The sequence below is a fragment of the Salvelinus sp. IW2-2015 genome, linkage group LG11 (genome assembly GCF_002910315.2).
Source record: "Salvelinus sp. IW2-2015 linkage group LG11, ASM291031v2, whole genome shotgun sequence".
NCBI classification, from domain to species: Eukaryota; Metazoa; Chordata; class Actinopteri; order Salmoniformes; family Salmonidae; genus Salvelinus; species Salvelinus sp. IW2-2015.
The window spans coordinates 19,808,398-19,821,131 of NC_036851.1; the positions used below are offsets into that span (position 1 = coordinate 19,808,398).

Here is a 12,734-nt window from a genome sequence, read left to right on the forward strand (position 1 = left end):
GGACTACACTTGTGAAGGTGGTAAATACCTTTTAATGACGTCAGACCGAGGCTCTGCATCTGTCCTCGTGCTCCTAGACCTTAGTGCTGCCTTTTGATACCATCGATCACCACATTCTTTTGGAGAATTGGAAACCTAAATTGGTCTACACGGACAAGTTCTGGCCTGGTTTAGATCTTATCTGTCGGAAAGATATCAGTTTGTCTCTGTGAATGGTTTGTCCTCTGACAAATCAACTGTCCATTTCGGTGTCCTCAAGTCTCGCGTTTTTAAGACCACTATTGTTTTCACTATATATTTTACCTTCTTGGGGATGTCATTCGAAAACATAATGTGTTAACTTTCACATGCTATGCGGATGACACACAGCTGTACATTTCAATGAAACATGGTGAAGCCCCAAAATTGCCCTCGCTAAAGCCTGTGTTTCAGACATAAGTGGATGTCTGAAAAACGTATTCTACTTTTAAACTCGAACAAAACAAGAGATGCTTGTTCTAGGTCCCAAGAAGAAACAAAGAGATCTTCTGTGAATCTGACAATTAATCTTGATGGTTGTAAAGTCGTCTCAAATAAAACTGTGAAGGACCACGGCGTTACCCTGGACCCTGATCTCTCTTTGACGAACATATCAAGACTGTTTCAAGGACAGCTTTTTTCCATCTACGTAACATTGCAAAAAACTGAAATTTCTGTCCAAAAATTATTGCAGAAAAAATTTATCCATGCTTTTGTTACTTCTAGGTTAGACTACTGCAATGCTCTACTTTCAGGCTACCCGATAAAGCACTAAATAAACTTCAGTTAGTGCTAAATACGGCTACTAAGAATCCTGACTAGAACCCAAAAAAATGTATCATATTACTCCAGTGCTAGCCTCCCTACACTGGCTTCCTGTTAAGGCAAGGGTGATTTCAAGGTTTTACTGCTAACCTACAAAGCATTACATGGGCTTGCTCCTACCTATCTTTCCGATTTGGTCCTGCCGTACATACCCACAGGTACGCTACGGTCACAAAGGCAGACCTCCTAACAGCTGGAGGCAGAGGCTTTCTCCTATAGAGCACATTTTATGGAATGGTCTGCCTACCCATGTGAGAGACGCAGACTCGGTCTCAACTTTTAAGTCTTTACTGAAGACTCATCTCTCCAGTGGGTCATATGATTGAGTGGTAGTCTGGCCCAGGAGTGTGAAGGTGAACGAAAGGCTCTGGAGCAACGAACCGCCCTTGCTGCCTGGCCGGTTCCCCCTCTCCACTGGATTCTCTGCCTCTAACCCTATTACAGGGGCTGAGTAACTGGCTTACTGATGCTCTTTCATGCTGTCCCTAGGAGGGTGCGTCACTTGAGTGGGTTGAGTCACTGACATGATCTTCCTGTCTGGGTTGGCGCACCCCCTTGGGGGTGTGCCGTGGCGGAGATCTTTGTGGGCTATACTCGGCCTTGTCTCAGGATGGTAAGTTGGTGGTTGAAGATATCCCTCTAGTGGTGTGGGGGCTGTGCTTTGGCAAAGGTGGGGGGGTTCAGGGTACTCTATCACGTGTTGTTGCGCCGTCCGGGAGGTAGTGGGTAGTCAGTCGGGATGACGCCACAGAAGGTGTCGTACGCTGACACGCACTCCATCTACCTCATAGCCTGGTTCCTCTCTAGGTTTCTTCCTAGGTTTTGGCCTTTCTAGGGAGTTTTTCCTAGCCACCATGCTTCTACACCTGCATTGCTTGCTGTTTGGGGTTTTAYGCTGGGTTTCTGTACAGCACTTTGAGATATCAGCTGATGTAAGAAGGGCTATATAAATACATTTGATTTGATTTGATTAGTATCCCTCGATCATGTGTACAACTTACTATAGAATTTTGTAGTACACTGTAGAATACTATAGTAAATACAATAGTATTATCCACAAAAAAAACACTGTAGTAAATACAAAGCCTGCAAAAACACAAAAGTCTGCAGTTGTTGAACTATAGTAATAATACCGTATTTAATTTGTATATACCTTGCCCATTGCCCTCCCTCATGTCGCAACTTGTGCCACCCATAAGTGAGAAACCTACATGCAAAGTATAGACCATATATTGTGTTCCTTACATGTTATAGAAAAGAGCAGAAGCTCTGCTCAGACCCCAGATCTACCTATAGGTTATGGTTAATTTGCTCTTTAAGTAATTGTCCAGTAGGTTTCCTCAAGAAAAAAGCCCCCKAAAAAGCCCCCACTTCTAATGTCAAAGTTGAAAACAAACACACTGTGGTAAATACTAGTAATGTTAACAAAAACACTACAGTAAATACTACAGTATACTACAGTCTGCAAAAACACTACAGTAAATACTACAATATTAGGGTTGGTCGGTATTCAGATTTTCATACCGTCATACCGTTTCTGTACCATACAGGGGTATATAGTATTACCGGAAGTGCATACAAGGAGTGCTATAAAAAAAAAAAAGATTAAGGCAACAGGGATCTTGATCCAGGAGGGGTTTGAATGTCTCTGCTTTAACCAAGAAGCTTGATCTTGACATCTAGCTAGCAAGTTAGCAAACCAAATGCATAGCTGGAGACCTGAGCTGGATATAATTTATTTGACACATATAAGCACGCACCCCCGCATCCCCCGTGAGGCGGGGGTGCCCCGAACCCCTCCCCCACACCCACCAAAATGAAATAAAATACATTTTAAACAGTATTGAAAATAATTTTCATATCTTGGTATACCATATAAACGGTATATCGTCCAAGCCTATACAGTATACTACAGTCCGCAAAAACACTACAATAATTACTATAGTATATACTACAGTTTTGTTACTACGATATTTAAACTATAGTAAACTGTAAATACTACAGTATACAACAGTCATGTCCACAAAAACACTACAGTGAATAGTACAGTAAAGTCTGCAAAAACACTACAGTAAATAGTACAGTAAAGTCTGCAAAAACACTACAGTAAATAGTACAGTAAAGTCTGCAAAAAAACACTCATTAAGTCCACAAAAAAACACTACATGTACATAAAGTCCCAAAAACACTACATGGAATGAAAAGTCCACAAAAAACACTACATGAAAATACAGTAAAGTCTGCAAAAACACCTACTAGTCACAAAGTAACACGAAAAAACACAGATAGTACGTATCCAAAGATACACTCAGTAAAGTCAGTGGCAAAAACACTACAGTAAATCCAAAACAACTGAATACACGTAACACTCAGAATAAAAATCCGAAATCCACAAAACCACTACAGTAAAGTCCACAAAAACACAACAGAATAGTACAAGTCGCAAAAAACACTGGGAATAGTACAGTAAAGTCTGCAAAAACACTACGAGAAAGACATAATGCCACAAAACCACTACAGTAAAGTACATAAAGTCTCAAAAACACTACAGACAAAAGTCCACAAAAACACTACAGTCAATAGTACAGTAAAGTCTGCAAAAACCACTACAGTAAAGTCCACAAAAACACTATAGTAAAAGTCACAAAAACACTACAGTGAATAGTACAGTAGTCTGCAAAAACACCGTGAATAGGCAGTAAAGTCTGCAAAAACACTAGTGAATAGTACAGTAGAATCACAAAAACACAACAGTAAAGTCCGCAAAAACACTACAGTAAAGTCTGCAAAAAACACTACAGTGAATAGTACAGTTAAATCTGCAAAAAACACTACAGTAAAGTCCAAAACAAAAAACATACAGTAAAGTCCACAAAAACACTACAGTAAATAAACAGTATCTGCAAAAACACTGTGAATAGTACAGTAAAGTCTGCAAAAACACTACATGAATAGTACAGAATGTCACAAAACCACTACAGTAATAGTACATTAAAGTCTGCAAAAACACTACAGCAAAGTCCACAAAAACACTACAGTCAATAGTACAGTAAAGTCTGCAAAACCACTACAGTAAAGTCCACAAAAACACTATAGTAAAGTCCACAAAAACACTACAGTGAATATACAGTAGTCTGCAAAAACACCGTGAATAGTGCAGTAAAGTCTGCAAAAACACTAGTGAATAACAGTAGAATCACAAAAAACACAACAGTAAAGTCCGCAAAAACACTACAGTAAAGTCTGCAAAAACACTACAGTGAATAGTACAGTAAAGTCTGCAAAAACACTACATGAAATAGTACAGTAAAGTCTGCAAAAAAACTACATTGATAGTACAGTAAAGTCCGCAAAAAACTACAGTGAATAGACAGTAGTCTGCAAAAACACTACAGTGAATAGTACAGTAAAGTCTGCAAAAAACACTACATAATATACAGTAGTCGCAAAAACACTACAGTGAATATACAGTAAGTCGCCAAAAACACTACATGAATAGTACAGTAAAGTCTGCAAAAACACTACAAATAGTACATATCTGCAAAAACACTACAGGAAGTAACAGTAAAGTCTGCAAAAAACACTACAGTGAATAGTACAGTAGTCTGCAAAAAACACTACAGTGAATAGTTACAGTAAAGTCTGCAAAAACACTACAGTGAATAGTACAGTAAAGTCTCCAAAAACACTACATGTAAAGTCCACAAAAAACACTACAGTAAATCCACAAAAAACTACAGTGAATAGTACAGTTAGTCTGCAAAAACACTGTGAATAGTACAGTAAAGTCTGCAAAAACACTACAGTGAATAGACAGTAATCCACAAAACCACTACAAAAGTACATAAAGTCTGAAACACTACAGCAAAGTCCACAAAAACACTACAGTCAATAGTACAGTAAAGTCTGCAAAACCACTACAGTAAATCCACAAAAAACACTATAGTAAAGTCCACAAAAACACTACATGAATAGTACAGTAGTCTGCAAAAACACCGAATAGTGCAGTAAAGTCTGCAAAAAACACTAGTGAATAGTACATAGAATCCACAAAAACACAACAGTAAAGTCCGCAAAAAACAACTACATAAAGTCGCAAAAACACTACATGAATAGCTACAGTAAAGTCTGCAAAAACACTACAGTGAATAGTACAGTAAAGTCTGCAAAAAACTACATGAATATACAGTAAAGTCGCAAAAACACACAGTGAATATACGTAGTCTGCAAAAACACTACAGTGAATAGTACAGTAAAGTCTGCAAAAACACTACATGAATAGTACAGTAGTCTCGCAAAAACACTACAGTAATAGTACAGTAAAGTCTGCCAAAAACACTACAGTGAATAGTACAGTAGTCTGCAAAAACACTACAGTAATAGTACAGTAAAGTCTGCAAAAACACACCAGTGAATAGTACATAGTCTGCAAAAACACTACAGGAATAACAGTAAGTTCTGCAAAAAACATACAGTGAATATACAGTAGTCTGGCAAAAACACTACATGAATAGTACAGTAATCTGCAAAAACCACTACAGTGAATAGTACAGTAGTCTGCAAAAACACTACAGTGAATAGTACAGTAAGTCTGCAAAAACACTACAGTGAATAGTACAATCGCAAAAAACACTACAGTGAATAGTACAGTAAGTCTGCAAAAACACTACATGAATAGTTACAGTAAAGTCTGCAAAAACACTACAGTGAATAGTACAGTAATAGTCTGCAAAAACACTACAGTGAATAGTACAGTAAGTCTGCAAACATACATGAATAGTACAGTAAAGTCTGCAAAAAACTACATGAATAGTACATAAAGTCTCAAAAACACTACAGTGAATAGTACAGTAAAGTCTGCAAAAACACTGATGAATAGTACAGTAGTCTGCAAAAACACTACAGTGAATAGTACAGTAAAGTCTGCAAAAACACTGATGAATAGTACAGTAAAGTCTGCAAAAACACTACAGTGAATAGTACAGTAAAGTCTGCAAAAACACTACAGTGAATACTATAGTTATTAATCCTGCTATAGGACTCATTTATTTCAATCAGTTAAGAACACATTTTTATTTACAATGACCGGCCAAACCCAGACGACGCTGGGCCAATTGTGCACCGCTCTATAAGACTCCCAATCACGGCCAGTTTTTGATACAGCCTGGAAACTTCACAATATGTCATCATAATATATGCACAAACTGTTTTGGATGGGAAGCATGCGGACGCCTTTACTCTCCCCACCCATCTCCTCCTCTCCCCCTTTTTCTCCTCCACCCCCTCATCCCTTCTGTCCTGTTCCTGTGGTGAGTGGTGCAGTGAGGGGCTGAGTGCTGCAGTGAGGGGCTGTGCTGTTGATGATGTCTAATTAAAGAGATTAGAGGGAGACAGACTTACAGTGATAATGGGGTGACCTAGTAGGCTACTAATGTGCTCCGCCCAGCCCATTTAATCCAATTCACATCCATTATAGTTACCTCCTTTGTTCTTCTGTTAAACCTGCCACTTAAGAGAGAATGTCATCCTTTGTTTAAACAAGTCACTCCTTTTATCAGCTGAAAGGGAARGGGCCCAAGCTGACACGTGCAGCCTAAAGATCCTCAATTTCCCCCACAGAGTAAACTTCATTAAATCACATTCTTATCGCTGAGAAACTAAGCAATAAAACGGCAGCTCTGCATTGTACTCCAGCTCAGCGGTAGAAGTGCAAGAATAACATCTGCCTATCTTGAGCTACAAGCTCTCACAGACTAGGCATTGTGCCGTTTTCTAATAACTGGACTACATTCAAATTCCTCTACCACTGCCACTATGATCACACATTAGCTTGGCTATCATGCTTTTGTTTTCATGAGTAACACAAAGGCAATACAACCAGACTAGAAAACCTGGTGTTTTGAGCTGAAACTGAAACTACAGTATGTGTGTTTTGGTTAATTAGGAAGGAGTCTGGCTACTTTTCCTGCATCTGCAGGCTACATTCTGTTGCTAGGCAATGGTGTATCTGATCGGCTTCAATCACATATCATACAACAAGAGCTTCTTCAAAGAACCTCCAAAGGGTTCCGTTCTGCCAGTCTCTTGGAACACACTGTTGCCAGGCCAAGGTTGGGTCAAATTGATAAGACACTCAGTGAATTCCAAAGGCTGAGAGGGATGATTTCAACTGAGTCTGGAGGATGCCAAGCTAGGCAGAGGGTATTCCACTTTTGATCTGGTCACATGGATGCACAATTCATACTCCCTGTTAAGGGTAAATCCACCCAAGTCTGTATATACTGTATATCTTTTTATTTTATTTTATTTTATATCACAGACACCACACACAAATCTCCTAAACCTCCCAAATCAAACTACTGTAAATTTTCACCATGTTGGGTTCCAGCATATGTTGTCAGAACCCTATCTGCTCTACTTCAAGAATGTAGCCTGTGAGAGAGTGTTCTATCCTATATGAGTCTCCTTTGTGAATGGTCATTCCACTGAGTATATGAAGAAAAAAAAGATAATGAAAAACAAAGATTAAGACGATAAACCCGAAATGGCCGCAGTTTTATAGACAGAGTACACAAGCAGCTTAAAGATTACATTTGTCTGTTTGGATTGATAACTGTGTCTCGGGCCGTTCAGTTTATAGTCAGGGAGCTGGAGAGATTAGGCAGAGAAATGAAAAGCATATCACGCCAGCAAAGGGACAAATGCAGCAGGTCTATCTGTGTCCAGAATCTGGGAGCATGAAACATTCCCGCAGATTACTGATACCAACCACACACCATGGGGCAGGATCTGTGCCCTAATCCAAAATCCAGCCCACGTAGGTGGCACACACACAACTAAGAGGAACTCTCTCTATAAACCTTGCACAGAACTTCCACACACAGACATGAGAGTGAAAGGAAAGAAAACTATAAAAAAAAGACCAAGACCTGTTGTCAATTACATACACTACCGGTCAAGGGTTTTTCTTTAATATGACTATTTTCTACATTGTAGAATAATAGTGAAGACATCAAAACTATGAAATAACACATATGGAATCATGCAGTAACCAAAAAAGTGTTAAATAAATCAAAATATATTTGAGATTTGAGATTCTTCAAATAGCCACACTTTGCCTTGATGACAGCTTTGCACACCTGGCATTTCTCAACCAGCTTCATGAGGTAGTCACCTGGAATGCATTTCAATTAACAGTTGTGCCTTCTTCAAAGTTCCCACCTTTAAAAATAAAGAAAAACCCTTGAATGAGTAGGTGTTCTAAAACTTTGACTGGTAGTGTATGTATATGCATGCTGATCGTGGACTTCAGGAGACAGCAGAGGAAGCACACTCCCATCCACATCGACGGGACTGCAGTGGAGAGGGTTAGGATTAGTTCCTCGGCGTACAAATCACTGACATTGGTCCACCCACACAGACAGTGTGGTGAAGAAGGTGCAACAGCGCCTCTTCAACCTCAGGAGGCTGAAGAAATTTGGCTTGGCCCCTAAGACCCTCACAAACTGGGCACACTGCCTGCCCTTCAGAACACCTACAGAACCCAATGTCACAGAAAGGCCAAAAATATAATCAAGGACATCAACAACCCGAGCCACGGCCTGTTCACACCGCTATCATCTAGAAGGCGAGGTCAGTACAGGTGCATCAAAGCTGGGACAGAGAGACTGAAAAACAGCTTCTATTTCAAGGCCATGAGACTGTTAAATAGCCACCACGATCCGGCCTCCACCCAGTACCCTGCCCTGAACTTAGTCACTGTCACTAGCCGGCTACCACCCGGTTACTCCGCCCTGCCCCTTAGAGGCTGCTGCCCTATTAATATAGTCATGGAATCACTGGTCACTTTAATAATGTTTACATACTGTTTTACTCATTTCATACAGTACTGTGTGTATATACTGTATTCTAGTCAATACCATCCTATTCAACTATTGCTATATATATATACACTATTCTATCCTACGATTGTTCAGATATACTAAATAGTCTATCCACATATTGTTCATAATGTCCATAATGTCTATACATCCCATATATATTTATACTCTGGACACCGACATTGCTCATAATGATATTTATATATTTTTTAATTCCATTATTTTACTTTTAGATTTGCGTGTATTTGTGATGTGTACGCTAAGAATTGGGAAGCACGTACAGGGAGTGAATTTAATAAATAATGGAACAGAACAAAACAAGAAACAAGTCGCGTACAGACATGAAACACAGAAACAGAGTCAYTAACACCTGGGGAACGTACCAAAAGGAGTGACAGATATAGGGGAGGTAATCAGGAAGGTGATGGAGTCCAGGTGAGTCTCATGAGGCYCAGGTGCGCATAGCGATTGTGGCAGGTGTGCATAATAATGAGTAAACTGGCGACGTCGAGCGCCGGTGAGGGGGAGCAGGAGTAAACATGACAGTATTGTTGTGAATTGTTAGATATTACTGCACTGTTGGAGATAGGAAGACAAGCATTTCACTACACCTGCAATAACACCGGCTAAATATGTGTATGCGAACAATAAGTTATTTGATTTTGATGTATGTAATGACAATATGTATTCTTGTGTTATGTATCCTATGCTCTTTCCAGTTTATAATGTTAAGTGAATAAACAGGACCAGAGAGAAGTATATCTCTATGTGATGTCAAATGAAAAAAATAAGGGCTGTGGGATCACTTAGAATTTATGTCATAATTAGCATTCAGACAATTATCGCTTCTGCTTCTTTAAACAATGACACCATGAGTAAAAAGGTGTTGCTCATAAAATATCACCACATAGCAGATGTGTGAGACGGTGAACGCAAAAGAAAATCTGTATCCACAGCAACAGGGGCTGATCTTGATGACAGCTCAGGGTAATGTTTCTCTCTGTCTCTGTATGAAACCGGATAACTAAATGATACAGTCCATAAACATTGCTGTGAAAAAGTCCATAACTATGTCTTTCCAGGATGATGTTTTCTGGGATGCGATCTAGCAAGACACAAGAGACAGCTATTGGAACAACACAAAARGTTCTCAGTTCAGCCTTTTGATGCGTAATCCATAAAACCTTTTGGGGTTTACTGAGATGTGCTTCTCCCATCACTATTATTAGAGAGTGAAGTGGACCTCAGACTCTTGTTATAATGAATCTGTAGAGATTCTGATTCATCTGTTTGTTTAAACAAAGACATCTAACAAGTCCTACTCAATATTCCCCTTTTTTTAATCAGCACATAGTTATACAATTGAGTTCAWACTGTATGGTTTTACAAGGTATCTCTACAGTGTTTTTTATTTTACCAGGTAYGTTGACGGAGAACACATTCTCATTTACAGCAACAACCTGGGGAATAGTTACAGGGGAGAGGAGGGGGATGAATGAGCCAATTGTAAGCTGGGGATGATTAGGTGACCGTGATGGTATGAGGGACAGATTGGGAATTTAGCCAGGACACCAGGGTTAACACCCCTACTCTTACAATAAGTGCCATGGGATCTTTAGTGACCACAGAGAGTCAGGACACTCGTTTAACATCCCATCCGAAAGACAGCACCCTACACAGGGCAGGTCATTGGGATATTCTTTGGGGGACCTGAGGAACGAGTGCCTCCTACTGGCCCTCCAACACCACTTCCAGCAGCATCTGGTCTCCCATCAAGGGACCAACCCTACTCAGCTTCAAAACGCAAGCCAGCAGTGGGATGCAGGGTGGTATGCTGCTGGCTGTAAAATTCAACAGAAATGAAAACTTCAACATTTCTATTCTCCGTAAGGAGCTTTGTGTTCATGTTGTATTCCTCAGTAATAAAGCCTCATACCAGTGATGTCCAGAGCAATGGCTCTCAAACCGGTCCTTGGGGACTCCCAGACATTTCACAGTTTTGTTGTAGCCCTGAGCTAGCTCACCTGATTCAAGTAGTCAAGGGCTTGATGATTAGTTGTCAAGTTGAATCAGGTGTGCTAGCTCTGGAATAGTTAAATACATGAACGGCTGGGGCTCCATGAGGAGAGTTTTGAGAAACACTGGTCCAGAGGGGAGTTTTACATTATCATTTGACTGCCAGCAGAACCTGCAGTGGAAATAGGATCATATTCAGTTACCAGCCATCTGCTGTGTGGAACAACAACACTGCCTGCAACACAAAACACCTCTTTATGTATGTGTATGTACCGTGCGTGTGTATGTGTGTTTGAAAAACGCCTACTGTAACGCTACATTTTTATACACCTACACCTAAACAGAGAGCTGGCWTCTGAATAGAATGGAAAACACAAACATACTTTCTTAAACAATCTGGTACAAGCTACAGTACAACTCAAAAACACAGCCTCAAAGTAAAATAAACACACAGATTATACGAGTGACTCATATACCCTGACGAAGGCTTTGATTCACGTATCTATTAATATCTGAAGTTAGTTGGACAAAGTGTGAAGAGTGTTTGAGGCAAGGACTTTGTGTTCGTGATCAGAGTGAGACAGAATGCGAGGGATCTGTATCTCTGTCTCCGTTCATTTTAGGTAATAGGCCCTGCAGTCATGTTGAGGCTGGGGTCCGGGCCCTGCTTAATGGCAATTAGATGTTCCTTTTAGATCGTTCGCCCAATGCCTGTCAACATTCTGTCCCTTTGGAGATCSTCTGAGTGACACCGCCTGAGAGCCTTTTCAASTTTCAAGTTTTAATGCCACATGCACAAGTACAGTGAAATGTCTTTCTAGCAAACTCAAACTCAAAATCCAACAAAACGATAATCAATAATAATGTATTACTAGAAAAAAATGCAGTAATAAAAAATAGGAAATATGAAATYCACAATAAAGTAAGCATCCTAAAAACAGGACATATTTAAAAAGTCAGTTCCAATACCATATTTACAMGTGCAGGGATACTGGAGTGACGGAGGCAGATATGCACAAGGGTAAAGGGAACTAGGTGACATGATATAAGATAAACAGAGTAGCAGCAGCTTGCATGTGAGTGGGTGTGCGGGTGTGTAGAGTCAGTATAAATGTCTGCATATTATATGTGAGTGAGCAAATGATGGAGAGAGTGTTTGTGTGTGTGTGATGGAGTGACAGTGTGTGTGAGTGTGTAGGGCCCTGTGAGTGTGCATAGAGACAGTGTAAAGATTGAAATAAAAAGTCAGTAAGATACAAGGTTAACTCAGTCCGTGTAGCTATTTTGTTAGCTATTTATGAGTCGTATTGCTTGYGGATAAAAGCTGTTCAAAAGCCTGTTGGTTTCAGACTTGATGTGCCTGTACCTCTTGCCGTGCGAAAGCAGAGAAAATAGTCTACGGCTTGGGTGGTTGGAATCTTTGGTTAGACTCTTTTCCGGGCATTCTTTTCACACCGCCTGATATAGAGGTCCTGGATGGCAGGGTGCTCTGCCCCAGTGATGTACTGGGCTGTCCGCACAACCCTCTGTAGCGTCATGCGATCGAGGGCAGTGCTATTGACATACCAAGCAGTGCTGGACCCAGTCAATGTGGTCTCAATGGTACAGCTGTAGAACCTTTTGAGGATTTGAGGGCCCATGCCAAACTTTTTCAACCTGCTGAGGGAAAAGAGGCACTGTCGCACCTTCTTCACGACTGTGCGTGTGTTTGGACCATTTTAAGTCTTTAGTGATTTGGACACTGAGGAACTTGAAGCTGTCTACCTGCTCCACTGATGCCCTGTTGATGTGGATGGGGACGTGCTCGACAATGATCAGCTCCTTGGTCTAACTGACGATGAGGAAGAGGTTGTTGCTCCGGCACCACACTGCCAGGTCCACTCCTCCCTGTAGGCTGACTCATCYTCACCGGTGACCAGGCCTACCACCGACGTGTCGTCAGCGAACTTGATAATGGTAATGGAGTTGTGTGTGGACACACAGTCATGGGTGAAC

General features: G+C 40.5%; 1 protein-coding gene across 1 annotated transcript in view; it reads right to left on the minus strand.

Moving 5' to 3' along the window:
• Positions 1 to 12,734, minus strand: part of ptprga (protein tyrosine phosphatase receptor type Ga) — a 324,968-nt gene that overhangs the window by 296,402 nt on the left and 15,832 nt on the right. The gene's annotated exons all lie outside the window — the stretch shown is intronic.